The 22,906-nt window shown below is 48.8% G+C and overlaps 1 protein-coding gene across 1 annotated transcript in view; it reads right to left on the minus strand.

Annotated features, from left to right (window-relative positions):
- Nucleotides 1–22,906, minus strand: part of LOC310697666 (putative helicase senataxin) — a 120,792-nt gene that overhangs the window by 69,103 nt on the left and 28,783 nt on the right. The gene's annotated exons all lie outside the window — the stretch shown is intronic.

Below are 22,906 nucleotides of genomic sequence, written 5' to 3' on the forward strand. Positions count from 1 at the left end.
GTGTCACTGTTCAGAAGTGCTTTCGCTTCTGCCTGAGACGCAGCTCAGCTCAGAGGCTGCGTGTGTGTGCTTTTAGCACGGGAAAGATGCCGGAAAGCTCCGATGGAATGTGACCGATTTATGGCTTGTAAATAAACGCTTTTTAGAGATAGCAACGAACTGTCTCTGGAATTGATTTATCCCTCATCTCACACGGACGCAGGACCGCTGCTACTCTGCTCTTCCTGCCAGGTCAGTTCCCGATCAGAGCCGCACAGGGGAAGCCTGACTGGACGCAGGATTAATTTTCCCAAAGTTTTCTCCAAAGTTATGAAATGCACACCCTATGAGAAACTGTTCCAGAAGGTACCTTATGTCAAACACCTTTGGATTTTCGGGTCTCACGTGTGGGTGGAGACACCACAGAGCAAGAAGCTCGGCAAATGTGGTGCACACGGTATATTTCTGGGTTACAAAAAAGGCCAGTACAGAGTATTGATGTCTGACACCAACATAGTTCTTCTCACTAGGGATATTGAGTACACTGCAAAATGGAAGGAATCGGCAGACCACGATTTGTAATGTTCTTTTTGTTCCAGGTTTGGTGGACAACTTGCTGAGCATTTCTCAGCTCACAGTGCAAGAGTTGAACATTTCCGTCAGCAGGAAGAAATGTATCATCAGGAAGAACAGAAGAGATCTTCTATATGCTGACTGTGTGAATGGCTTATTCTTATTATCCTATGATGATGTTGATACTGATGTTGATATGCAAAGTAATGAGATGTGTTGTGCAATGTCTACTAACAAAATTTCGCATGCAAATTGTTTCCATGACCATCACAGGAGGCTCGGTCATCTAAATTTTCAGGCCATTGCCAAGATGCCTGATCTGGTAAAGGGGATGACCATTAAACTCTGCAGATTTCACATGAAATGTACCGTATTTTTCGCTCTATAGGGCACACTTTTCCCCCTTCAAAAATGAAGGGGAAATGTGTGTGCGTCCTATGGAGCAAAGACGCCATAGCCCCGCGACCCTCTCCCGGCTGGAGAGGTGACGCGCGGCTATGGCAGGAGCCTCTATAGCCGCGCGTCACCTCTCCACCTGGGAGAGCGCGTGCGGGGCTAAAGAAGCCTCTTGTACTCTTCTTTGGCTCTCTCCAGGTTTAACTTAAGCTGTTGGTGTAAAGCCTCCATCTCTTCCACAAACTTTTCCGCTGCGGGAACACTCCAACTTCCCTCCCCTTCCCCTGGGAAATCCCTGGGGTGACATCCGTAATCTGCCATAAACGGGCTCATCCCTGTGGACACATGTTCTGCGTTATTGTATGCAAACTCAGCCAGCGCTAATTTGTCCACCCAATCCTTCTCCCTCTTGTTGACGTAGCAGCGTAGATATTGTTGCAGCACGCTGTTCGCTCTCTCTGCCTGTCCGTTGGTCTCTGGATGCCGGGCCGTTGAGAAAACCACCTCAACGTCCAGCAGACTCATAAGCTTCCTCCAGAATCTGGACGTGAATTGCCGGCCTCTGTCGGATAAAATCCTCAAGGGGGCGCCATGCAACCTGAAAACATGCTCTACAAACAACTTGGCCGTTTCTTCTGCAGTCACCGCATGCGAGCACGCAATAAAATGGCACATTTTTGTCATCAAATCAACTACCACCATTACTGCCGTTTTCCCCCTGGCTTTGGGTAAATCCGTCATAAAGTCAATTGATACCACCTCCCATGGCCCTCTCTGGTGTTGGTAAGGGCTCCAGTAACCCCGCAGGTGCTGACCTCTCCCCCTTCGCTCTCTGGCAGCACTGGCACCCTCGTACATACTGCTTCACATCCTCTCTCACTCGTGGCCACCAAAACTGCCTGGTGACCAGTAGCATTGTTTTATGTTGGCCAAAATGTCCTGCCGTGGGGTTGTCATGCATCTGTTTGAGTATTCTGCTTCTCAAATCCCCCTCAGGTATGTACAATGCCCCCTTATAGTACAGTGCTCCGTCCTTTACTTCAAACCCCCCCCCCGAGTTTCCCCAGTGATACCAATTTCTCGGATTTTGGTTTGTGCATATTGATCATCCCTCGTCAACCCGGCCAGCTCTTGCCTCCCTACGAACACTCCCCCACACACCCATTTGTCCTCGGGAATGACATGACGTGCTTCTGGCCCTCCCTCCCCTTCCTCGTATTCGGGCTTGCGGGAGAGGGCGTCTGCTCTGACATTTTCCTTCCCCGGCACGTACCTAATTTCAAAATTAAACTTGGAAAACTCCTGAGCCCAACGCACCTGTCGTTGGTTAAGCACTCTTGCCGTTCTCCAATATTCCAGGTTCTTGTGGTCAGTACACACCTGGACCTTGTGCTGTGCGCCTATAAGAAAATGTCTCCACCGTCGAAAAGCCTCGTGAATTGCCAGCAGTTCTCGATCGTACACTGTGTAGTTTTGCTCTGACTTGTTAAGCTTCCTGGAAAAGAAGGCACACGGTTTCCACTCCCCATTTGCCTGCTGGAGCAATATCCCCCCTACAGCTCTGTCTGATGCGTCCGTCTCTAGCCTCATCGGCTTCCGCAGATCCACGTGTAGGAGCTGCTCTTCCGACGCGAACGCCTTCTTAAGCTTTTCAAAGGAACTTTGGGCCTCCTCCGTCCATACGAACTTCTTCTTGCTACTGAGACAATCCGTTATGGGTGCTGTTAGATGGGCGAAGTTCTTGATAAACTTCCTGTAGAAATTTGCAAACCCCAAGAACCTCTGCACGTCCTTCCGGTTCTTGGGAGGCTGCCATTCTAGCACAGCCTGCACCTTGCCTGGGTCCATTGCCAGACCTTTGTCTGACAACCTGTAGCCCAGGAACTCCACCTCTCGTGAATGGAATTGGCATTTCTCCAGTTTGACCCACAGCTGATGCTCCTGCAGCCTTTTCAGCACTTCTCTGACATCTTTCACATGCTGCTCCTCATTCTCTGAGTAGATGAGTATGTCGTCCAGGAAAGCCACGCAATTCTTGTACAGCAAGGACCCCAGCACGTGGTGCATGAAAGCTTGAAATGTGCTGGATCCCGATTGTAATCCGAAGGGCATAACTAAGTACTCAAAGGCTCCCAGAGGGGTGAACATGGTGGTTTTCCATTCATCCCCCTCCCTCATCCTTATCAAGTTGTACGCCCCCCGAAGGTCCAGCTTGGTAAAAATCTTCCCCTTCCTTACCCTGGCCAAAATGTCATCAATTCTGGGCATTGGGAAGGTCACTGGTTCCGACACCCTGTTCAACCCGCGAAAGTCTACCACGAGTCTGGGCTCCAGGGAGTCTCGCTTGTCCACAAAGAACACTGGACTACCCCCCACCACCCTCGATTCCCTTATGAACCCTCGCTTCAGGTTCTTGTCAATAAACTTCCGCAATTCCTGCATCTCCCTATCTGACATGGCGTACAGCTTACCCACTGGCAGCTGAGCGTCTGGGAGCAAGTTGATCTGGCAATCAAAGGGCCTGTGGGGTGGTAACCGATCTGCCTCCTTCTCGCTGAAGACTTCTTCCAAGTCCGCATACTGAGGTGGTACCTTCCCTCTTTCCCCTGCTGCCACCCCTGCCACCCTGGCTACTGCCATCCTCGGGCTTTCTACTCCATGGCAGTGCTCTACGCAGTGGGCCAACCCAAAGGTGACTGTTCGCTGGTGCCACCCTACTACTGGGTCGTGCAGTGACAGCCAACTCATTCCCAGTATGATGGGTGGTCCTGCTAAGGTGGCTACGTGAAAGGCAATTGTCTCTGTGTGTCTAGAAACTGTCATCTTCATAGGAGGGGTCTGGTGGGTCACCTCCCCTCCCAAAAGTTCTCTCCCATCAATCGTGGTTACTTGCAGGGGATGTTCTAGAGGCACCACCTGTAGCTGGTGTTCTAGCGCAAAATCCTTGCTAAAGAAGTTGCAAGAGCTGCCTGAATCCAGCAGCACCTTCACTTTGATGGGGTGTCCGTTTGGGAGTTCTAGCACCACCTCTATGGCGATGGCTGCTCGGGGAGGGTCTGGTTTGGGCACTTCTACTGGTTGCTCGCCTGGCTGCTGTGCCCGCCTTCCTGCAGCCAAGCCTTGCCGTTTCCCGGCGCCTCCTTCTTTTCCTCCTCACTCCCCACTGCCCCCACCATTCCTTGCCACGCCTTCTTCTGAGGGCATGCTCTGGCAAAATGTCCTGGCTGCTGGCATAGGAAACACCTCTTACTGGTTTTCCCCTCCTTCTTATGCACCTCGCTGGAGTTTGAAAATCCGCGCGCGCTCACTCCTCCAATCTCCATTGGCTCCTCAGGCGGCACAGTAGACGCTGGCATGTCTGGAATGCGATTGTCATGCCAACGCTCTGCTCTCCCTTCCCGCCTTTCCAGAGCGCGCGTCTCTTGCCTGACTCCCACAGAGAGCGCCAACTTGGTCAGCTGGTCCGATTGCGGGCGGGGTGAGCGGGAAAGTTCGCCTCTCACCCAAGGGGATAAGCCCTCCTCGAATAACATTTGTACTGGTTCCGAACTCAGATCCCACCCAAGTTTATGGATCAGCATAGCAAATCTCGACCAGTACTCTCTCACTGACTGGTTTCCTTGTTTGCACCCCATCAGTTCTTTGCGCGTCACACTCAGTTCTACATCGCTCGAGAACATGTGATCCATCGCGGAAAAGAACTTTCGCAGGTCCTTCAAGGCAGCGTTCTCTGCCGCCATTAGGGGTCGAACCCAATCTCTGGCCCTCCCCTGCAGGTGCCCCACCACGAAAGCGACTCTTCCCCCATCGTCGGCAAAGTCATCATGCTGCAGATCCAGCGCATACTGCACTTCTGTCTTAAAAGCGTTATAGTCTCTGGGGTTGCCCCCAAATGACTGCACAAGTCCCGGTACCTTTCTTGCGATGGGGGTAATCTTCCCCTGGGCGTCATGTGTCCTCCTTTCATCCAGCCGCGCCGCTAGTAGAGCCAGTTGCTGCTCCAAGTCTCGGTTTCTCTCCTCCAGACTCTGTCCGCCTCTGGCTCCCTCTCCTGCGCCTGCTCCTCCGGTTTGACTCATGACTGTTCCCCAGTCCTCTTGCGCACAAGCAACGTAAGAGACTCACGGATTGCTGTCACGGGAATTGGGGTTGCTTGTGTGTAAACCTCTATCTGTTCCAAACTGCTTAGGGGCGGTTGTGTCTTTCCCTGACTGAGCAGCTTGGGTGGTGCTGCTCAGTCGCTCGACGAATCCGTGAGTGGGTGTCTCCTAAATTTCCTCCAGCATAAGAACTCCTTGACGGACAACCTTTGCCTCGCCTCTCTGCGCGTAACCCTTCTGCGCAGAGTGGGCGTGCCTAGTGGTGCCCCTCCACCCTCCTCACTGACTTCACTGCCAGAGTCTCGGAGCCTCTCCTCCGAGATGCTTTCTCCCTCTCCCTTCTTCCTGGTGTCACCTGGACATTCTTCCCCAGATGACGTTCTCTCTCTACCCTTACTCGTTCCCTCTTCTGCAGAGTCTGGAAGCACCGCCTCCCCCCTCTGCTCCGATGTCAGTTCCCTGACAGTATGGATAGATCAGTTTTCAAGATATATTTATGTTTTCTTGCTCAAGTAGAAGTCAGAAGCGTTTCCTAAGTTCAAGGAATTCTGCGCTTGGCTGCAGAATGCCCACAAGAGACAAGTGGGTTGTCTTTTCACTGACGGCAGAATTCTCTTCTCAGCAGTTTGAAGCTTTTCTAGCTGAGAAAGGAATCCAACAGAGCTCCATGGCAAAATGGTCTCTGTGAAAGGGCAAATCAAACGCTCCAGCAGGGCATGAAATCTCTCGAGTGATGCTAATTTGCCTGATTCATATTGGGCCGAAGTTTTCAATTGTTTTACTTATGTGCATAACAGAAAAATTTCTTCACCAATAGGTTGCATACCTTATGAAAAGTTGTTTGGCAGGAAACCATTTGTTAAACAGTTGAGAATTTTTGGTTCTGACATGTGGGTTCACACACCTCAGAGCACCAAGCTGAGCAAACGTGGTATGCATGGAATATTCGTGGGATACGAAAAAGGTGCTTACAGAGTATTAATGTCTGACACGAAGACAGTGAGATTCACTAGGAGTGTTGAATATAATGCAAAGTGGGGAGAAAATGTAGGAATTTTCCAATGTTATCCTGATACTAATAATGATGAGAAATCTGATGATGACACAGGTTCAGACACCAGTTCAGTGAGAGGTGGTAGTGCTGCTGATGACAGCGATGACACGGCAGACTACAAGAGTGCAAAGGCCTCACTCAGACCATCCGAAGAGTCTGACACTGATTGGGGTCTGGAGCCACAGTTTACTATTGGCCGCAATTCTCCTAAGAAAGAGATTAGTCCTGAAGACTTGTGCATAATTCGCAGATCTGAAAGAGCCACAAAGGGCAGACCACCTAAAAGATTTGTTGATGAGTTTGAAAAGACAGCTACAACTGTTATAAATAACTCAGGGAAGATTCAAGAGCCTTCAAGCTTCCAAGAGGTCAAAGAGTTAACCTCGAAGGATGCTGAACCATGGTTAAATGCCATGCAGGCTGAGCTAAATTCCTTAGAGAGAAACAAAACATGGGAACTAGTTCCAATGGTACCAGGAATGAAGCTAATTGATAGCAAATGGGTCTTTAAGGCCAAGACAGACCAGAGTGGCAAGGTACTGAGACATAAGGCCAGGTTGGTCGCAAGAGGATTTTCACAGGTACTAGGTCAAGATTATCACGAGACCTACTCTCCCACCATGAAGTATGAGAGCATTAGGCTTATGCTCAAAATTGCTGTAAAGGAGAAACTAAACGTTTCTCATCATGATGTCAACACTGCATTTCTGTACGGGGACCTGGGTGAACAGATTTATATGCATTCACCTGACGGAATATAGGTAAAGAAAGGATTGATTTGTGTTCTAAAAAAATCCTTGTATGGTCTCAAACAAAGTGCCCGGTGTTGGAATACTTAATTAACAGAGACATTGTTTTCTCTAGACTTTCATCAAGGCAAAGCAGATCCATGTTTGTTTATCAAAACAAACTGTATTGTGTATGCTTTGTTGATGATATTTTCTTTTGGAAAGATCAGGCTTTGTACAAAATAACCCTAGCTCAACTGAAGGAGCATTTTGATATGAAAGATCTTGGCAATATAACAAACTATCTTTCTCTGGAGGTAGAAAGAAACCAGGGAGGTGATATCTTGGTACACCAATCACAGAAAATTGCTAATGTATTGACCAAACTGAATTTGGTTGACGCAAACCCTGTAGATACACCAATGGTGACAGGCTGTTAGATGACACTGACAAAGCATTTTCTGATGTTGCTCTGTACAGATGTATTCTAGGCAAGCTAAATTTTATTGTCCGGTGTTTGAGGCCTGATATAGCTGTCAGCACTAATTTGCTGAGCAGACACACTAACAATCCTACGATTAAAGACTGGAAGGCACTGAAACGCATAGCACGCTATCTAAAGAGGTCTATGCACTACAGACTAAAATTTACCAACCAAAAATCTGGAGGTCTTGAGATTTTTGCAGATGCAAGTTTCAGAGGTGACATCACAGACAGCAAGAGCAATTCTGGAGTGTGCTACATGTATAACCAATGTATTTTCGAATGGTCATGTAAAAAGCAGACAACAGTAAGCCTAAATTCTTACAAGGTTGAATTGAATGCACTGTCATATGCACTTCTAGATTGTGAATGGTTATTACAGCTGTTTAAAGACCTAAGAGTGAATGTGAAATGTCCTATTTAAATGTATCAGGACAATAGAGCATGTTTGTCTTTACTCGCTACAGAGGGATGTAAGCAAAGAACACTTACAATTAAGATTACAATGTGCAAGGGAGTGTATTCAGAAAGGACTTATTCAAGTGTCCTACATGCTGGGAAATGAAATTCCAGCCGATCTGTTATCAAAAGTTGTTAACAGGGAACAACTTCAGATTTATATACAGCGGTTGCAGTTAGGCTGAAACACTGCAGCTACGGGTTACTTGAAATGGGGGAGGATGTTAGGATTTCACCCCTCCCTATGCTGCAGTTATAGGATTGTTGGATCACGTGTCTGTATGTAATGCATTTCAGCTGCTGATTGTTACAGCTATATAAGCAGAAAGGGAGATGCACTGTTTGCTCCCTTCCTCCCACTGTTTTCTCACAGTGATGTTTTGTTTCAGCATTCTCTCCGAGGAAGAGAAAGAGGAACCATGTTTATTTTGTAGTGTTTGTACTGTTATGTTTGATTTTGTTACAATAAATAAGGATTAGATGTTACACCTCAAGGCTAACGTGTCTATTTTGGACTCTGCTGGTCGTGTGCTCATGTCCCAGGAGGGTATGGGTTGCATCAGCGTGACGGAAGACTGGAGTGATAAATCCTGGGCGACGCTGCATTGGGGGGAGGCACAAGGCCTCGGCGTTATCTCCCAACAAATGTAACCATTTTCCAAATTTATCCCATTGATGATGGCTCAGATGGGGAATCTGATAATGACAGTGACAGTGGGAGCACAGGTAGAAGTTCCACTGATGCAGCAGATTACCAGAGTGCAATTACATCGCTCAGACCATCAGAACAGACTGATCGAGAATTGGAGGAACCACTGTTCACTATGAGTCACTATTCTCTCAAAGAAGGGAAGCCCTATAAAGAAGACCTGTGCCTGATGCGCAGATCTGAAAGAGCTATGGGGGGAAAGACCACTAGGTATGCTCATGAGTTTGCTAACACTGCTGTTGCAAATATAGCTGTGGCTAGCAGCTCAGGACAGGTTTCAGAGCCTGAGGTCTTGCAAGGGGTACAGGGTTTGTCCTCAAAGGATGCGAAACCACACTCAAAGGCTGCAAGGGTCAACACTGTTTCTTCAGACAGGAACAGAGCTAAGGCTCTAGTCCCATGGAAGGAAGGTAACCAGAAGTGCAAAATGGTCAGGCACAAGGCCAGTCCAGCTGCAGGGAGTTCCAAACGTGGGACGGGTACTACAGGGGTATATTATGTGTATGACAACAGTATGTTCACTTCACTTACTGCTGTGTTAGCCTATGCAGCATTGGTTACCTGAAATGGGGGAGTGTTAACATTTCACTCCACCGACGCTGCATTTGAGTTTGTTGTAAATCACATGCCTGTCTGAGAAGACTGTGGGAACGGAAGACAGCCTTATCTCTCTTTCATTGTATGTACTTTGGACTGTACTTTCACTTCTTCTGTTCTCTCGGCGCTGGAGAGAACGGACGCCATTATGCTGTAGTCTGTGTTAGGATTCTTACTCCATGTTTGAAGTCTTGGGATTGTTGTCTATCACATGACGGTGTGTTTTCATCCCACAGTGTGGGAAGTGACGGAGACAGGATGTTTATGTTACTGTGCTCCGTGAAGTGGGACTATTGTCTTTTGTTCTTTTTCTGTTTGCCGTCTGATGAGAAAGAGGAAGCAGCTAAGTCTGAATGCTCCAAGTGTATTATATGTAAATAAAAGTAGATTAGCCAAAATGCTGTGCTGCTGAGTTCTGTTACGCAAACTGCAAATACTCTGCAGGATCCCTAAGTGTGCTGATGCTTCTTGGTATCAGTCGCTGTGATGTTCCGTCTGAAGAAAGCTTTTGAAGCTCCCGAACGACCGACCAGGAGGGAGAGAAAATGCCAGTCGGGCATGTGTCTCTGCCAGGGTCCTACACGCGAGTAGGATGATCCTAACATGGTCATGGGCCCAGGGATCGGGGCCACAGACCCAGTGCCTGCAGAGGAAGGACCGGGGGCTGTTTTTGTCCCAGTTGGAGTCTCCTGGAACTGGCAGAGTGAAGGCAGAAGGAGACAGTCTGTGAGTATAGCAAATGCCTAAAAGTGAAACTAAAGACAGGCTGGACTGTTTTTGTGCCCGTGCACAGAAGAAGGCGAGAGCCCTTTGAAGTTCTTGCCAGGCACTAATTACAGCTGGCAGAAGCAGAAGTAGGCTTGACTTATAGTGGCCGTCTGATAAGGACTGTAAAAAGGTAGTTTCAGCTTGAACTAAGCTGTGGAATAGACCTTTCTAGAAGGGGCAAAAATCCCACTCCCTAAGTTACGTAGGGGAAATAGGAAAAGCTGCTTTTCGACAGAGAGAGAAAAGCTGCTTGGTGCTGCAAGCCTTTGCCAAGAATGTAGCCCTGATTTATGTGCTACAAAGGGAGGACATTTCCCAATGCTTCTGAATCATTCCCTGAGCAGAGAATGGGTAGCGGCAGAAAGTGAAAGCTGGAGGAGTGCTGCGGCAAGACTTGTGAAGATATGGGGGAGTAAGTCCCCCGATGAAGCTGCATAATAGCAGACAAGGCAAAAAGCCTGGGAAGAATGGGGGGGGCGGCGGGCGGGTTGTTTTGTTCCCGGAACTGAAAAGGCAGTTTGAGACAAAGGCTGTGTCTTATGCCAGACAGTGTGTATGTTCAGCAGGAATTGAAGCTGCGTCACACGATGGACACTTCAAGATGGCGGGGGCTGCTAAACGGGATGACAGAGAGGTTCGGAGGGCTAGATTTGCTGTCTCCGACGCCCACACGCAGTGGGAGGCAATTGCTGAGCGGACTGCCAGAAGTAATACCCCAGGGAAAGCTGATACAGTATCCCAGAGAGGGTTGTGTTCCTGACACTGAAAGCTTCACAGAAGAGAGGCTTTTGAAGGAAGAATGCACAAGGGGGGTGTTTCCTGTTCCTGTTAAGGGCGAGAAATCTCCAAAGCAGGAGTAGCAAGGGGAGTTGACTGCCATGTCATCCCAATCTTCACTGCAACCAGCAGGTGGCACTGCTGTGTTTGAAGCAGTGGAAAGTTTTTCCTGTGAGAAGTTTGGACAGAGTTCAAAAGTCAGGAACATTTGCAGCGTTTCCGTCAGGTGACATGAAGCAAGGCCAGAGATGCAAAGATGCAGCGCAGATATGGTGACTAGCTGTTCCAGTACAGAGATGCAATAATCTTTTGTGCTAGATTCTGAGGCGAAGAAACACCTTTGTGGAAGATGGAACTGGTTCACCGCGTGTACACCACAAAAGGGTCTGATCCAAGAGTCGGGTGGAGACTTCTTGGAGGTACATAGCACCGGGATCGTGGAACTGAAAAGCTGTAAAGTTGTGATGTCTAATGTGTTTTTCATTCCAGGTTGAGAAGCCCAGCTGATGCAGCCTGGATGTTCTGTTTATGTCAACAAACAGCGTGCAACCATCCAGAAGAACGAAAGCGACATTATAAATGGCTTGTTCTTACTATGTTGTGATGTTAACATGGGGGATGGTGGGAAAGTTGGAGAGACAAGTGATGCTATGTCTGATAAACATCTTTTTCATGCAGGATGTGTGTATGGGTTTTCCAGATTGCTGGTGTCTGACACGAAGATGGTCAGGTGTACCAAATGTGCTCAGGACAAAGCAAAGGAAGGAGGCTCTATGTGACATCCTTCTATATATTTGAACATGGCTATCATATCACCCCTTAACCTCCTCTTCTCCAGGCTAAACATGCCCAGCTCCCTTAACCGTTCCTCATAAGGCATCGTTTCCAGGCCTCTGACCAGAGCAGAATACAGTGGCACTATTACTTCCCTTGATCTAGATGCTATACTCCTATTGATGCAGCCCAGAATTGCATTGGCTTTTTTAGCTGCCGCGTCACACTATTGGCTCATGTCAAGTTTGTGGTCAACCAAGACTCCTAGATCCTTTTCACATGTACTGCTCTCAAGCCAGGTGTCACCCATCTTGTATTTGTGCCTCTCATTTTTTTTGCCCAAGTGCAATACTTTACATTTCTCCGTTAAAATTCAGCGTTTGTTTTGGCCCAGTTCTCTAATCTGTCAAGGTCGTTTTGAAGTGTGATCCTGTCCTCTGGGGTGTTAGCCACCCCTCCCAGTTTGGTGTCATCTGCAAATTTGATCAGGATGCCCTTGAGTCCATCATCCAAGTCGTTGATAAAGATGTTGAATAAGACCGGGCCCAAGACAGAACCCTGTGGCACCCCACTAGTCACTCTTCTCCAGGATGAAGAGGAACCATTGATGAGCACCCTTTGGGTTCGGTCAGTCAGCCAGTTACAAATCCACTGAGTGGTAGCATAGTCAAGACCGCATTTTACCAGCTTCTTTACAAGAATATCATGGGGCACCTTGTCAAATGCCTTGCTGAAATCAAGGTAGGCTACATCCACTGCGTTCCCTTCATCTACCAGGCTTGTAATTCTGTCAAAAAATGAGATCAGGTTAGTCTGACATGACTTATTTTTCAGAAATCCATGCTGAATATTGGTGATCACAGCATTCCTTTCTAGGTGCTCACAGACTGTTTGCTTAATGATCTGCTCCAGAATCTTCCCTGGTATTGATGTCAGACTGACTGGGCGATAATTATTTGGGTCCTCTCTTTCCCCCTTTTTGAAAATAGGGACAACATTTGCCCTCCTCCAGTCTGCCGGGACTTCGCCTGTTCTCCAGGAATTCTCAAAGATGACTGCCAGTGGTTCTGAGATCACATCTGCCAGTTCTTTTAATACTCTTGGATGCAGTTCATCTGGTCCTGGAGACTTGAATACATCTAAACTAGCCAAGTATTCTTGTACTATCTCCTTAGTTATTCTGGGCTGTGTTTCCTTTGCTGAATCATTTGCTCCAAATTCTTCAGGCCGGGCATTGTTTTCTTTATCGGAGAAGACTGAGGCAAAGAAGGCATTGAGGAGTTCAGCCCTTTCTGCGTCCCCTGTTTGCATTTCACCATCTTCTCCTCTGAGTGACCCCACTGTTTCTTTGTTCTTCCCACCCCCGTAGCAAGGAAGGTACCGGGACTGGTACACAAGTTTGGAGGGAAACCCCAGGACTACAATGTGTTCCAAACGGAAATAGAGTACGCTTTGGAACTGCAACAGAATGATTTTGCAGACGATGGCGAGAGGGTTGCCTATATTGTCTGGTCTGTTTCTCTGAAATAGATTGTATCCCCCCATTATTACATTCCAATCGTGGGACTTATCCCACCAGGTTTCAGTGATGCCTATTATGTCATATTTAGTTTGCTGTACCAAGAGCTCAAGCTCATCTTGTTTATTTCCCATGCTTTGCGCATTAGTGTACAGACATTGAAGTCCATTAATCATTCCCCCATGACTCTTATTTAAGGATTTTTTCCTCCCACCACTAGGTCTGCGTGCTGTTTGCTCCATTTGGTCTATGACATTTGGATGATTATCTTCATCAATTGATAGACTCCTACTTTCAGGAGCACTGTCTCCCTCCCCCACCGGATCTCCCCCTTCGAGATCCGGTATGTACCGGGAGAGGAAAACGTAACAGCAGAGGTGAAATATTTAGGTGTTTACATGACATCAAAGAATTTGAATTTATTTAAAGATAATTATGAGAAATGTTGGTCAGAGGTTAAAAAGGACTTGGACATTTGGTCAAATCTGAAGCTTTCAATGTTGGGCCGAATTGCAGCTATAAAAATGAATGTATTGCCTAGAATGTTATTTTTATTTCAAACATTGCAAATTCTTGACAAGATGGACTGTTTCAAGAGGTGGCAGAAAGACATTTCAAAATTTGTCTGGCAGGGCAAAAAGCCCAGAATAAAATTTAAGATACTAACGGATGCTAAGGAAAGAGGGGGATTTGCCCTGCCGGACTTAAAATTGTACTATGAAGCAGCAGCGTTCTGCTGGATGAAAGAGTGGGTGCTCCTCGAGAATACAGATATCTTGGACCTAGAAGGTTTTAATAATGCATTTGGGTGGCATGCATATTTGTGGTATGACAAAGTTAAAGTGCATAGGGCCTTCAAAAATCATATTGTTAGAAAAGCACTATATAATGTTTGGATTAGATATAAGGATTTGCTGGAAAACAAAACCCCTAGATGGTTGTCACCTTTGGAGGCTAAAGCGGTGAAAAAACTCAATATGGAGGTCAAATGGCCAAAGTATTGGGAAATTTTGGAACAAGATGGAGATAAACTGAAATTACAGAGTCACGAGAAATTAAAAACAAAAGTACGAGATTGGCTCCATTATTTTCAAATAATGGAGGTATACAAACAAGACAGGAAAATTGGCTTCCAGGTGGAGAAATCAAAACTAGAAACTGAACTGTTAGAACCCAATGTTAAGAATTTGTCAAGAATGTATAACTTGTTGCTTAAGTGGAATACACAAGATGAAACAGTTAAATCAGCCATGATTAAGTGGGCACAGGATATTGGTCATAACATTATGTTTGCTGACTGGGAATGGTTGTGGAACACCGGTATAAAATTTACGGCATGCAATGCCTTAAAGGAAAATATTATGAAAATGATTTACAGGTTGTACATAACCCCAGTCAAGCTAGCAAAAATCTACCATATGCCTGATAATAAGTGCTGGAAGTGTAAGGAATCTGAAGGTACTTTCTACCACCTTTGGTGGACGTGCCCGAAGATTAAGGCTTTTTGGGAAATGATATATAATGAAATGAAAAAGGTGCTAAAATGTACCTTCCCTAAGAAACCAGAGGCCTTTCTCTTGGGCATTAGTAACCAATTGGTGTCGAAGAAAGATAGAAATTTCTTTATGTACGCTACTACAGCAGCAAGAATACTCGTCGCAAAGCATTGGAAGACCCAAGATCTACCCACCTTGGAAGAATGGCAGATGAAGGTAATAGACTATATGACATTGGCTGAAATGACCGACAGAATCCGTGAACAGGGGAAAGAGACGGCGGATGAAGACTGGAAGAAATTCAAAACTTATCTTAAGAAATATTATAAAATTAATGAATGCTAAAATGTTGAGGTTCTTAGTAAGAAAAGGAGATTACAGCGACAAAAGATTAAGTAAAAGAAAAGAACAAACAAGGAACTAAATTTGATAAAAATTTAATTTTAGGACTTGCTGAAATATTTTTTGGAATTGGGATGTAGAAAGGGGAGGTTTGGGGGAGTCAGAGAAACGAAGTTTATGAAAAAAGGAGATGAATTTATACATGTTTGTTTTGTCTTTTTATTTGTTTGTATTGTCTATAAAAATGTTGTAAAATCAATAAAAAAATTTATTTAAAAAAAGGAAAACGTAAGAGCAGATGCTCTCTCCCGAAAGCCGGAGTACACGGAAGGAGAGGGACCGCCGGAAGTCAGACACGTGTTCCCCGAGAACCGATGGGTGTGTGGGGGGGTGTTGGTTGGGAAACGAGAACTGGCCGGGCTTACTAGAAGCGACGAATTCGCTCAAACCAAAATCCGGGAAATCCGGGAAGGAAGGGAAAACCATGGAGGGTTTGAGGAAAAGGAAGGGCTACTGTACTACAAGGGGGGGCTGTACGTACCGGGGGAGACCTTGAGGGGAAGGGTACTCAAACAACTCCACGACAGCCCAACAGCGGGGCACTTTGGTCAACACAAAACCATGTTGCTTGTCACCTGGCAGTTCTGGTGGCCAAGGGTAAGGGAAGATGTACGAGAGTATGTACGGGGTTGTGACCGCTGCCAGAGGGCAAAGGGGGAGAGGGCTGCCCCCGCAGGGTTACTAGAACCCTTACCCACGCCAGGAAGACCCTGGGAGGTGGTATCCATCGATTTTATGACAGATTTGCCCAAGTCAAGGGGGAAGACAGGGAGGTGGATGTCAGGGAACTCCGCTACCCACACCCTCCATGCGCAGAAGACTTCCGCGCAGGGAGAGTAGGAGGAGACTTGGCGTCAAACAGCTTTTATGCTGGAAAAGATTTAAGAAACGCCCACTGACGGATTCTGCTAGCGACTGAGGCAGCCACGAAGTGAAGGGCTGCCCAGACTGAAAGGTTTAGCAAGGCAACAAAGCCTGGAGAGGCGGCAACTTACGCACGAGCAACCCATACACATTACAGCAATCCGTCAGTTCCTGACGTCGCTCGTGCACAGCAACAGGCAGGCAGCATCATGAGCAAAACCGGAGAAGCTGGCGCCACGAAGGGAGCAGCTGGAGGGCAAAATCTGGTGGAGAGGAACCGAGATTTGGAACAGAATGTGGCTCTGCTGACGGCGCGGCTGGACGAAAGGCGGTCTCAGGATGCTCAGGTCAGACCCACCCCCGTAGCAAGGAAGGTACCGGGACTGGTACACAAGTTTGGAGGGAAACCCAAGGACTACAGTGCGTTCCAAACGGAAATAGAGTACGCTTTGGAACTGCAACAGAATGATTTTGCAGACGATGGGGAGAGGGTTGCCTATATTGTTGGACATCTGCAGGATGGGGCCAGAGATTGGATCAGGCCCCTAATGGCAACGCAGAATACCGCCTTGAAAGACCTGAGGAAATTCTTCCGGGCGATGGATGCGATGTATTCCAGTGATGTACAGCAAAGTGTGACTCGGCGGGAACTGATGGGTTGCAAACAGGGGAACCAGTCAGTTAGAGACTACTGGTCACACTTTGCCATGTTAGTCCACCGGCTCGGGTGGGATTTGGACTCAGAACCTATCCAAATGCTGTTCGAGGAGGGGTTGTCCCCAACGGTGAAGGACGAGCTTTCCCGCGCACCCTGCCCGCAGTCGATGGATCAGCTGACCAAGGCTGCGCTTGCAATTGGTGTAAGGCAGGAAGCGCGGGCCCAGGAGAAGCGGGAAGGGAGAGAGCAACATTACCATGACCACCGCATTCCTGAAATACCAAGGCAGCCTTCCCCGCCGGCGGAGCCCATGGAAATAGATGGGGCGTGCGGGGGGGGGGGGGAGATTTCAAACTCCAGTGAAGGTCGCAAGAGAGAGGGAAAGGATGGGAAAACCACCAAGAAGTGTTTTCTCTGCCAGCGGCCAGGACATTTTGCCAGGGTCTGCCCGCAAAGAAAGGCCTGGCAAGGGATGGTGGGAGCTGCAGGGGGTGAGGAGGAGATGGTAAAGGAGCAGGGAAACGCCAAAGCTTGGCTGCCACTCAGCAGGCACAGCAGCCAGGCCAGCAACCAATAGAAGTGCCCAAACCAGACCCCCCCCCAGGGCGGCTATAGCCATAGAAGTGGTGCTAGAACTCCCAAATGGGCACCCAGTCAAGGTGAAAGGGCTGTTGGATTCAGGCAGTTCCTGCAATTTCTTCAGCAAGGACTTTGCACTAGAGCACCAGCCCTGGATTTCCCCTTGCAAGTAACCACCATTGATGGCAGGGAGCTTCTGGGAGGGGAAGTGACGCACCAGACCCCACCAATGAGAATGAGGGTTTCCAGGCACACAGAGACCATCGCCTTTCACGTAGCCTCACTGGCAGGGCCCCCAATAATATTAGGGATGAGTTGGCTAGCACAACATGATCCAGTGGTGGCATGGCATCAGAGAACGGTCACCTTTGGGTCCGCTTACTGCTTGGAACACTGTCTAGGGGGAGAAACCCCAAGGATGACCGTGGCCAGGGTGGCTGGGATAGCTGTGGAGCCGAAAGGGGAGGTGCCACCATAATATGCTGACCTGCAGGAGGTCTTCAGCGAGAAGGAGGCAGATAGACTACCCCCTCATAGGCCCTTTGACTGCCAAATCAACTTGCTCCCTGGGGCGCAGCTACCAGTGGGTAAACTGTATGCCATGTCGGACAGGGAGATGAAGGAGTTGCGGCAGTTTATTGACAAGAACCCGAAGAGGGGGTTCATAAGGGAATCAAAGGCGGTGGGGGGCAGTCCGGTGTTCTTTGTGGACAAAAAAGGGACTAACCAGCCCAGATTGGTCGTAGATTTTAGGGCGTTAAATTTGGTATCAGAACCCGTGACCTTCCCAATGCCCAGGATTGACGACATTTTAACACGGGTGAGGCAGGGGAAGATTTTTACCAAGCTGGACCTCAGGGGAGCCTACAATTTGATTAGGATGAGGGAGGGGGACGAATGGAAGACCACAATGTTCACCCCCCTGGGGCCTTTGAGTACTTAGTTATGCCATTTGGATTACAGTCAGGCTCCGCCTGTTTTCAAGCTTTCATGCGCCACGTGTTGGGGTCCCTGCTGTACAAGAACTGCGTAGCCTTCTTGGACGATGTCTTAATCTATTCGGACAATGAGAAGCAACATGTCAGAGACGTCAGGGAAGTGCTGAAGAGACTGCAGAAGCACCAGTTGTGGGTCAAGCTGGAGAAATGTCAGTTTCACGCCAGAGAAGTTGAGTTTTTGGGGTACAAGTTGTCAGACAAAGGCTTAGCGATGGACCCAAGCAAGGTGCAGGCAGTGCTGGAGTGGAAGGCTCCCAAAACCCGGAAGGACGTGCAGAGGTTCCTAGGGTTCAGCAACTTCTACAGGAAGTTCATCAAGAACTTCGCCCACTTGACAGCACCCATCACAGACTGTCTCAGTAGCAAAAGGAAGTTCGCCTGGACAGAGGAGGCCCAACAATCCTTTGAAAAACTGAAGAAGGCGTTCGCATCGGAAGAGCAGCTCCTGCACGTGGATCTGGAGAAACCCATGAGGCTAGAGACCGACGCATCCAACAGAGCCATTGGGGCGGTTCTTTTGCAGCCAGGGAGGAGCAAGCAGGAATGGAGACTGTGTGCCTTCTTCTCAAGAAAGCTGAACAAGTCGGAGCAAAACTATATGGTGTATGACCGTGAACTGCTTGCGATCTATGCGGCGTTTCGGCGATGGCGACATCTACTAATAGGGGCGCAGCACAAGATCCAGGTTTGCACAGATCACAAGAACTTGGAATACTGGAGGGCCGCACGAGTGCTCAACCAGAGACAGATTTGATGGGCACAGGAGTTCTCCAAGTTTTCCTTCGAAATCCGATACGTGCCAGGAGAGGAAAACATGAGAGCAGATGCTCTCTCCCGGAAACCGGAGTACTTGGAAGGAGAGGGGCCACCGGAGATGCGACACGTGATCCCCGAGGACCGATGGGTGTGGGGGGGAACCTTGGTGGGGCAACGAGAACTGGCTGGACTTACTAGAAACAACGTGTTTGCACAAACTAAAATCCGGGAACTCCGAGACGGAAGAGAAACCCAAGGAGGGTTTGAGGAGAAGGAAGGGGTGCTGTACTATAAGGGGGCGCTGTATGTACCGGGGGAGACCCTACGAGGGAAGGTACTCAAACAACTCCACAACAACCCCACAGCGGGGCACTTTGGACAGCACAAAACCATGATGCTTGTCACCAGGCAGTTCTGGTGGCCCAGGGTGAGGGAGGCTGTACGGGAATATGTACGGGGTTGCGACCGCTGCCAAAGGGGGAGCGGACCGCCCCAGCAGGATTACTGGAACCCTTGCCCATGCCGGGGAAACCTTGGGAGGTGGTATCCATTGATTTTATGACCGATTTGCCCAAGTCCCGGGGGAAGACAGCGGTCATGGTAGTGGTCGATCTACTAACAAAAATGTGCCATTTTATAGCTTGCTCACATGCAGTCACGGCAGAGGAACCAGCCAGGTTGTTTGTAGATCACATCTTCCGGTTGCATGGGGCTCCTTCGAGGGTCATCTCCGACCGCGGGAAACAATTTACTTCCCGTTTCTGGAGGAAGCTCATGACCTTGCTGCAGGTCGAAGTGGGCTTCTCGACGGCGAGACACCCGGAAACCAACGGGCAAGCAGAAAGAGCGAACAGTATTCTCCAGCAATACCTACGCTGCTACGTCAGCGAGAGGCAGAACGATTGGGTAGAAAAACTAGCGCTGGCTGAATTTGCGTACAATAACGCTGAACATGTGTCAACGGGAATGAGCCCGTTCATGGCCAATTATGGGTGTCACCCCAGGGCCTTCCCGGGGAGTGGGGAGGAAGGTTGGAGTGTACCGGCAGCAGAGCAGTTTGTGGAAGAAATGGAAGCCCTGCACCAGCAACTTAAGATGAACTTGGAGCGGGCCAAGGAAATTTACAAGAGGCAGGCAGACAAGCGCCGTAGGGAAGGGGAGACCATACGGGTGGGAGATCGGGTGTGGTTGTCAACCCAAGGGTTACCTTTTAAGGGGGGGGTGCAAAAAGTTGCAACCCAGGCAGTTGGGACCGTTTGAGGTAACACAGCAGGTGAACCCCGTGGCATTCAAGCTCAAATTGCCAGACAGCATGAAGATACACCCGGTGTTCCATAGGTCCCTACTCTCGCCGTACAGGGAAGGAAGGGGATTCCCGGGGCGAGAGGGAGAAGTCACCACAAACCCGCAGGTAGAAGAGAGGGAGCACCACAACTTGGCCACGGAAATACTTGATTCAAGGTGGCGAGGGCGCCAAGTGGAGTACTTGGTGGCTTGGGAGGGAGAACCCGGTTCGGAAAACACGTGGGTTCCCGCGGAGGCAATCACTGACGGGTATCTGGTGGAGGAATTCCACCGCCTGTTCCCGGCCAAACCCAAACCACTAGCGAGATTCTGGGAGGAGCAATTTGGAACCACAGACGATGAAGAGGATTTTGTGGAGTTTTCTGTCTCCGAAGGGGAAGGAGAAGAGGCTTCGTAGGAAGAAGAATCAGACTGGGAGGCCCACCCCGCGGGAAGGGAGCAGAGCGGGTGGGAAGCGGGTTTTGAATCCTCAGAGGATGGCGACAGCTCCTTCCGGGGGTTCCCCGCATCGTCGGCCGAAGAAAGGGACGAAGTTGGGTCAACAGGTCGGGCCGGGGGTGGAGGGGGTCCTGGGGGGGAGGTGGATGTCAGGGAACTGACATCGGAGCTAGAGGCAGAGGGAAGGCTCTCAAATGATGCTGGAGAAGGGCCCAGCAGGGAGAGAGGCAGCTCCGCAGATGGGGAAGCAAATCAGCGCAACACCAGGGATATAGAGGGGCTGATGGGGGAATCGGTGAGAGGGCTCCAGGACTCTTCACCGGACACCAGCGGGGAGAGCACGGGTCCTCCGCTACCCACGCCCACCCTGCGCAGAAGACTTCCGCGCAGAGAGAGTAGGAAGAGACTGGGCGTCAAACAACTTTTATGTTGGAAAAGATTTAAGAAACGCCCACTGACGGATTCTGCTAGCGACTGAGGCAGCCACAAAGTGAAGGGCTGCCCAGACTGAAAGGTTTAGCAAGGCAACAAAGCCTGGAGAGGCGGCAACGTACGCACGAGCAACCCATACACATTACACTCACCAAGATCCTTCATGTCAAAGTGCTCCTTCAGCTGAGCTAGGGTGCTTTGGTACAAAGCCTGATTCTTCCAAAACAAAAGATCATCAAAAAAACATAAACAATACCATTTGTTTTGCCCCTCCTCTTTGACAAGCACGCATGCCTTGGTGAAAACCTAGAGAAAGCAATGTCTCAGTGAGTTTTGTGTCACAACACCTGGCACTCTGCTTGAGGCCATATAGGGACTTCCGTAGTTTACAGACCATTCCCTTCTGTACCTGCACTCCATCAGGTAGAAGCATATACAGCTCCTCCCCCAAAATCCCGTACAAAAAAAGCTGTGTTCACATCGTGATGAGAAACGTGCAGTTTCTCCTCTGCAACAATCTTGAGCATTAGTCTAATGCTCTCATACTTGACGGTGGGTGAGTAGGTCTCGTGGTATTCCTGTCCTGGTATCTGTGAAAAACCTCTGGCGACCAGTCTGGCTTTGTGCCTGACAACCTTGCCATTCTGGTCTGTTTTGGCCTTGAAGACCCATTTGCTGCCAACCAGCCTCATTCCTGGGACTGTTGGCACCAGCTCCCAGGTTTGGTTCCTATTCAAGTAATCAACTTCAGCCTTCATGGCATTAAGCCATGGTTCAGCATCCTTCAAGGTTAACTCCTGGACCTCTTTGAAGCTTGAAGGTTCCCACACCTTTTCTGAGCTACCAAGAACAGCAGTTGCTGTCTTAGCAAACTCATCAGCAAATCTCTTTGGAGGTTTGCCTTTTGTGGCCCTTTCAGATCTGCGTGCTAGACGCAAGTCTTCTGCACTCATCTCCTCCTTCTTAGGAGAAAAGTGGCCAATGGTGAACAGTGGCTCTTCCAGTTCAATGTCAGACGCATCAGATGGTCTGACTGAGGCCTTTGCGCTCTTGTAGTCTGCTGTGTCATCACTGTCGCTGACAGCAGCAGCAGCGCCGCCCACTGAACTAGAATCCGAACTCTGATCATCATCCTCAGCTTCCTCATAATCTCCATCCTCCTCTGAGTGACTCTGGAAAATTCCCACATTCCCCCCCCCCCACTTAGGATTGTACTCAACACTCTTTGTGAACCTAATGGACAGTCATGAATACCCTGTATGCACCTTTTTCGTACCCCATGAACAAACCATGTGCCCCACGCTTCCCAAGCTTGCTGCTCTGTGGGGTGCGGACCCACATGTCAGAACCAAAGATTCTCATGTGCTTGACATAAGGTTTCTTACCAAACATCTTCTCATAGGGAGCACAACCAATAGGCGATGACAGTCTCCTATTATACGTATAAACAAAAGTATTCAAAGACTCCGCCCAATATTTCTCAGGGAGATTGGCATCATGCAACAAGGTTTTTAGGCCTTGCAGCAAAGTTTGGTTTGCCCACTCGCAAAGTCCATTCTCCCATGGAGATCTGGGACTTGAGAGGTCGTGCTGGAGTCCCTTCTCAGTCAGGAAAGCTTCAAACTGCTGAGAAGTGAATTCACCCCCTCGATTAGTAAACAAACAGCCAATGCATTTACTGTGAGCATTCTCCAACCAAGCACAGAACGCCTTGAACCTAGGAAACACTTCTGACTTCTGCTGGAGCATAAACACATGAATGTACCTGGAAAAAGAATCAATTAAAACCATGAAGTACCTTGCTCCACCCAAAGAGGGAGCAAGTGGACCAACCAGGTCTGCGTGGACTAGCTGGTAGGGTTTGGAAGCCTGTCTGCTAGACACCTTGCCTTTTGGAGCAAACTTCACCTTGTTCTCTGCACAAGATACACATTTCATGTGAAACTTACAGGGCTTGATGTTCAAACCCTGAACCAACCCAGGCATTTTGGCCAGTGCCTGCCAAGACATGTGACCAAATCTTCGGTGCGCCTCGTGAATACATCCTGCATGAAGAACTTTG

Source organism: Podarcis liolepis, assembly GCF_965112155.1.
Source record: "Podarcis liolepis genome assembly, chromosome: W".
NCBI lineage: Eukaryota > Metazoa > Chordata > Lepidosauria > Squamata > Lacertidae > Podarcis > Podarcis liolepis.